Genomic DNA, 7,614 nt, shown 5'->3' with positions numbered 1-7,614 from the left:
AAAACATGGTGGAAAAAAATAGTACTCAAATACAGAAGGTAGAGCAACATGTTTTCTTATTAAAGTTGCAAAAACATCACAAAAACTGTGACTCAGAGTGTCACATTCCCATTTGTCAGACAGTTGGGGGTCACCGGTATATACTGTTTCAACAATTCCTTAGTTGCAGGGAGGTTTATAAAATCTTTGATTTTATATTTTTGCTTGATTTTTCTAGCTTTTCTCGTCTTGATGTTTACTCCTCTAACAAGTTCATCAAGAACTGATCTAATTACTCACAAACTCAATCCCTTTTTGTGTTGCTATTTTCCACTTAAGAGGTTTATTGAAATGTTTGCTCTTTTTCTTTTTCATCTTAATACCTAGTTGAGCTGTTATTACTTTTGCAGTGGAATAGATGAGATTATTTAATGTTGTTAGACCATTTCCCTATTATAATTATTATTATTATTATTATTATTATTATTATTATTATTATCACAAGATCCCATGTTTTTCCCTCATAACTTTGAGGAAAATCGATATCTTCACACCCATGTAGGAAACAAATCTGAACACAAAAATGCACGGAAAGTAACGGGGCGGGGGGAGGACTTCGGAAAATTCACAAGATTCACAAGATCCGAGTTTTTCCCTCGTAACTTTGAGGAAAATGTAATCCTTTTGAAATCACAAATTAGGCTTTTCCTCAGGAACTTGGATGCTAAATATCCCTTTGAAAGCTTCATTTCCTTCTACTATATATACATGTGTGTGTGTATGTGTGTGTGTGTGTGTACATGGGATCTTGTGACTTTTCCGAAGTCCTCTCCCCACTCCCTTGGAAAAGATTTTTCCCACAAAATTTTTTTTATATTCGTAATCTATGCCGTTTGGAAGTATTTATATAAAATTTCATTAAAAAAAACCCCATTTTTCCTAAAAGTTATGAGGGAAAAAACATCGGATCTTGTGAATTTTCCGAAGGCCTCTCCCCACCTCCACCCCCTTTGATTTCCGGGCATTTTTGTTTCATGTTCGTTTCCTGCACCTTTGTTTTTATACCCGTTGCACTATTTTTTTTTATATTTTTTTTTTGTCGATTTCGTTTCCGAATAATAATGTCAACATTAAATCCATAATTCTGCCGACTCCAGTACTCAACTAGTACTTATTTTATAGACCCTGAAAAGATGAAAGGCAAAGTCGGCCTCGGCAGAATTTGAACTCAGAACATAAAGAGGAATGAAATGCCTGCTAAACCATTTTGTCTGGCGTGCTACCTGTTCATCACCTTAATTAATAATAATACAAGGGACATAACTCTAATCTTAAAAAATAAAAATAAAATTCGACAACGTGCGAGTAAGGGTTTTGTTTCGCCCGAAAGCTTTTAAGAGTTCATAATTAGGGAAGAAGTCCTCGATATTCTGTATTTTTGGTTAAGGAACTGATATAAATTGTGTACTCTTTCGTTATCATACTTCTTTTGAGTTATACTGTCTTTGTTTCACTTGATTTTAAAAGTAATAAAGAATTTAGCGAAATCATTTTGTCATTATAATAATGTTTTGAACATAAATTAACACGAAATTTTGCCGGAAGATTTTTAACTTAGATCTCTTTAAAACATGAAACTTTTATCATAAAACTCGAGGAAATCACTGACGTGCTTATATCAAAAGGGAATCAAAGTAGTTTTCAATTCACGATAAAAGAATAACTTCTAGGTATGGGTTAATAGGTTTGTGTCATTCAATCATGTCTGAAATATTTTCATTTAACGTTAAGGTGTTGCTTAATAATTTAAATTCTGGCGCAAGAGAGAATGCGATAAAATAAGTAGGTATTATATTATGTACCTAAATTTGGCATACATATACAAATGTGCCCATTCGAGTTTGTTTCCTCGTAACTTTCAGAAAATAGGTAATTTTAAATGAAATTGGCCTACAAATATCTTTCAGACCCTGTAGATTACGATTATATCGGAATTTAATGTTAAAAAAAGGCGGACGTCAGGGATAGGTTACCCACGTAAGTTGAAATTTCGCCGTTTTGATGGGGATTTTTCAGATTTTTTTTTCACGGTGCCCTTAGAAATAATTTGGAGCATCTTTTTAACAAAAAATAAATTCGAAAAAGGCTTTGTTTTTCTCCTCTCCCCTGAGTTTCTAACATATCCCATGACCACCTTCGTTTCTTTTCCACTTTGAGAAGTATAAATGTTTTTCAATATTTTCTCACCATTAATAACATAAACTCTTTTATGCTATGAAAAAACGTTTTTTTGAAAATGTATCATTTTTATCAACCTTAAACCTTACTGATCATGCTAGAAATAACAGCCAAATCTCCCTTAAATCACACTTTTTTGTTTGAAAATATGTATTCTAAAAGAGGGAGGAATTTCTGAAATAAACTATTTCTGTATGTTTTGACGAGCAAAGGGGATTGTTTTCCCCACAAATATTCCATGCTATTTTAAATTCCTCAGAATTCCCTTTCCTTATCAACAATCCAATTTTTGGTCTTGTCCAAGGAGATTATAAGATGTTAAGGTTTCATTGAAAATACCCAATTCCAGTCATTACAACATATTGAAATGGCTTGTTTCCAACAGTCCACGCCTTTCAGAATACTTTGCTTTATCAATTTTTAGTGGAATTTCAAAAATTGATATAGAGTAGAAAAGAATATTTCTTGCAAGAAATTCACATTTACTCATTATTTCAGAGATTCTACTCCTTGGAGGATATATAGTTTTCAGATTTTACATGGCACCTTGGGCAAGTGTCTTCTACTTTAGCCTCGGGCCAACCAAAGCCTTATGAGTGGATTTGGTAGATGGAAAGTGAAAGAAGCCCATTGTATATATATATATATATATATATATATATATATCGCCAGACTGGCCCTCATGCCAGTGCAACGTAAAAAGCACCCACTACACTCTCAGAGTGGTTGGCATTAGGAAGGGCATCCAGCTGTAGAAACTCTGCCAGATCAGATTGGAGCCTGGTGTAACCATCTGGTTCGCCAGTCTCCCAGTCAAATCGTCCAACCCATGCTAGCATGGAAAGCGGATGTTAAATGATGATGAAGATGATGATGATGATATATATATATTTGTATAAATTTATATGTGTGTCTTTATATTAGTATTTATCCCCATCCCTACCGATGTTGGTGTGTTTACATCCTTGTAACTTAGTGGTTCAGCAAGAGAGACAGATAGAATAAGTACCAGGCTTACAAAGAATATGTCCTGGGGTCAATTTCTTTGGCTAAAAGGCGATGCTCCAGCATGGCCACAGGAACCCATGACTATTTCATGGAATTAATGGTAAACCTATTGAGTTTTTTCTGGAAACTTTATCCAAAAAGATCTGAAAGCATAGCCTGTGTTGCATCTGTATCAAAAGATAGTCGTTCATCTGCTACTCATTGAAAAGTGAAAAAACTGGAATATGATATGATTACTTAATGCACTTTATATATACACTTTATATAATTTATGCACAATTTTAATAGACTTAACACACAGCACTTATAAAATGAATATTCACTCTTATTTTCCCCTATAAACAAAAACACTTTACGTATGATACAACCTTTACTCTTTTTACTCTTTTACGTGTTTCAGTCATTTGACTGTGGCCATGCTGGAGCACCACCTTTAGTCGAGCAAATCGACCCCCAGGACTTATTCTTTGTAAGCCTAGTACTTATTCTATCGGTCTCTTTTGCCGAACCGCTAAGTTACGGGGATGTAAACACACCAGCATCGGTTGTCAAGCGATGTTGGGGGGACAAACACAGACACACAAACACACACATATATATATAAATATACATATATACGACGGGCTTCTTTCAGTTTCCGTCTACAAAATCCACTCACAAGGCTTTGGTCGGCCCAAGGCTATAGTAGAAGACACTTACCCAAGGTGCCACGCAGTGGGACTGAACCCGGAACCATGTGGTTGGTAAGCAAGCTACTTATCACACAGCCACTCTAGCCATGTAAATAAGCATGAATATTCACGGAATTGCACTTATGTGCATGCATTACATTTTTCACTATTCACTCACCACCGCCACCTCCACCACCACCACCATCTTTATCTTTCTCTGTCTCCTCTCTCTCCTACCCCCTTTCTCTCTGCCTTTAACCTCACCATCAGAACATCACCCCTATGCTAAAGTTATATTTTTAACTATCCTCTTCTATATCATTTTCTTCAAATAACTTTTTTAACTATGTAATAAATATTACATTCGTCCTACCACATGTCATGGATGGTTCACTCTCCCTCTTTTTCTCTCTCTGTCTTTTACTTTCTCCCTCTTTTTCTTTCTCCTCCTTCTTCTCTAATAACATGAAAGCATTACCAATGGACTAAGTAACACAGTAACAAGCAGAATTGTTATAAGATTCCTATTAGAATTTCCAAATTTTGGTTTATTTCAAGCAGAATGTGATATTTCTTGAAAAACACTCACTTTTATCAATCAAAGCATACAGAAATATATTTTTCCGAAAAAAGGAAAACCGTTGGAAAACAGTTTATAGCAGAGACTCCAGCAAATAAGATCTAAGGAATTCTAATTCCGAAATATCACCGGACTATAGATAACCAAGTTACAACAGGTATATAGTCCATTTTTTGTTCTATAGTGCATTGTTATACCTTTCTAAAATTTTATTCTTTATTAACTTAAAGGTTCAGGCATGGTTAGACACAGGCATAGCTGTATGGTATGAAGTTTGCTTATAAATCACATGGTTCCAGGTTCAATCTCACTTCATAGCACCTTAGGCAAGTGTCTTCTACAATACCTTTAGGCCAGGCCTGGCCAACTCGAATTACATTGTGGGTCATTTTAATCACAGAAAATTTTTTGAGGGCCACTTGTATACTTTATACACAAATAATCATATTACAGAATCGATAATTTTTTAATAATTTTCATTTGTTTAAATCATAAAATTGTAGGCTATTGGTTTATTGTCGCTTATGAATTTTAAATTTATTTTGAAACAAATGTTTTACACAAATAATTTTATTTTGAAATTAAACACATTACTTCAAGAAAGTATCAAGTTGGCTTCAAGATAAAAGTCTGCCCTAGGCCAACCAGATTTTTTATGTGTGGATTTGGTTGATAGAAACTGTCATATATACACATACATACATTCTGGCGTTAGGAAGGGCATCCAGCTGTAGAAACTCTGCCAAATCAGACTGGAGCCTGGTGTTGCCATCCGGTTTCACCAGTCCTCAGTCAAATCGTCCAACCCATGCTAGCATGGAAAGCGGACGTTAAACGATGATGATGATGATGATGATGATACATACATGTGTATATATATATATATATATATATATATATATATATATACGTATAAGAAGCTGTCATGCATACACATACATAGATATATATGTACGTACGTATGTATATGTATATGTCATCATCATCATCATCGTCGTTTAACGTCCGCTTTCCATGCTCGCATGGGTTGGACGATTTGACTGAGGTCTGGCGAGCTAGGAGGCTACACCAGGCTCCAATCTGATCTGGCAAAGTTTCTACAGCTGGATGCCCTTCCTAACACCAACCGCTCAAAGAGTGTAGTGGGTGCTTTTATGTGCCATTGGCAGGCAGGCAGTACTGGCATCGACCACACACAAATGGTGCTTTTTACATTCCACCTGCACAGGAACCAGTCAGGCAGCACTGGCAACAATCTTGCTCGAATGGTGCTTTTTACGTATATATATATATATATATATATATATATATATATATATATATATATATATATATATATATATATATATATATATACATATATATATATATATAGTTGAAATTTACAGAAAAACAAAAGATGAAGACAGGTGTATAAACAACAAGCAGGTGTATTAGTTTGATGCTCAGGAAAGTGAGAAAGTCTTTTATGTTTTGAGCTTATGCTCTTCAGCAGAAAGGAACATAAGGAAATAAACAGAGACAGAATAAAAAAAAATTTATAAAAAAACATATGTATGTGTGTATGTATTTCAGGCCACTGAAATTCTGCTTCAACAAACTCTATCCAACCAATGCAGACATGGAAAAATGGATATTAAAATGATGGTGGTGGTGGTCTCCACTTTTTCGAAATAATGTTCAACTTTTCTTATATGTGAAAATTGATAGTGTTAACTGTTTCTATCAGTGTTATTCAAGTGAATGGTATAATGCAATGAGCAGTTTACTGAAATGTGTAAATTGATATTTTGACCACCCTGATGTGTAGTTTCCAACAAATATTACATTTTTTATAACCTGCATGAAAAGACCAAACATATCAATCATCATCAGACATAAGAAGCATTGAAATCTGCATATTCTGAAAGTTTATTTATTTATTTATTTATTCTGAAAGTTTATTTATTTATTTATTTATTCTGAAAGTTTATTTATTTATTTATTTATTTATGTGTTTCAGCCAAGTGGCTGCGGTCATGCAATTTTTAGATTAAACTATTTCAGCATATTTTGATGGAGTAAAAGTAAGTATTTGTGAGGAATGATATCATCCTCCCAAAATTGTACAGCTTATTGTTAAAGGTTTCAATGTGTGTGAGTATGAGTGTATGTGCATGCAATCGTTAACCAGCTAGCTATAAGTATCCTCTTTCTCATCATTCCACTATTCAGCCAATAATATATACTCCACTATCGAGGTGAGTCTTCTGTCGTCATCAACCAGTTTTCAAGCCAGCCATACACTGAGTAACAGGCTGCTGGATGGCTCAAAATAAATTGTATGTATGTATGTATGTATGGACAGACAGACAGATAGATAGATAGATAGATAGATAGATAGATAGATAGATAAGGTGGCGAACTGGCAGAAATGTTAGCATGCTGGGCGAAATGCTTAGTGGTATCTCGTCTGCTGCTACGTCCTGAGTTCAAATTCCGCCGAGATCGATTTTGCCTTTCATTCTTTCGGGGTCGATAAATTAAGTACCAGTTACGCATTGGGATCGATGTAATCGACTTAATCCTTTTGTCTGTCCTTGTTTGTCCTCTCTATGTTTAGCCCCTTGTGGGCAATAAAGAAATAAGAAATCAATGTACACAAGTATGTATCTGTATGTATGTATGTATGTATGCATACATGCATGCATGAATGTGCGTCTTGTTACTGTTGTTTAGCTCTAGGTTCGCCTCGATTGAGCAGTTATTTCATTCACAAGCATTCCATTATTTATTTATTTATTTATTCATTCATTCATTCATTTATTTATGTATTTATTTATGTGTGTTTGTTTATTCTCCGAAGCATAGTGTATCTCAGACTTCTTTTCTCTTTTTTTAAAGACGCGAAGTAGAGTGTGATTTGGAGAGGATTTGGTTACTATTTCCAGCAGGTCCAGAGAAAACCCATGTGAAAGTTCCGTCACTGGATCCTAAGTTGAATAAAGCGTCAGTCGGAGAACAATTTAGATTGAGAAATTGGGAAGACTGGCATGTGGACAGATAAAATTACTGCAGCGGCTGCTTCGTTTATGCAACAGATTATAAGAACCGAGGAAGAATGTTGCACTGGCAGTGGGAGAATACAGAAACAGCATC

Source organism: Octopus bimaculoides, chromosome 11 (genome assembly GCF_046866305.1).
Source record: "Octopus bimaculoides isolate indiv1 chromosome 11, ASM4686630v1, whole genome shotgun sequence".
NCBI classification, from domain to species: domain Eukaryota; kingdom Metazoa; phylum Mollusca; class Cephalopoda; order Octopoda; family Octopodidae; genus Octopus; species Octopus bimaculoides.
Note: the sequence above shows the minus strand (reverse complement) of the source record.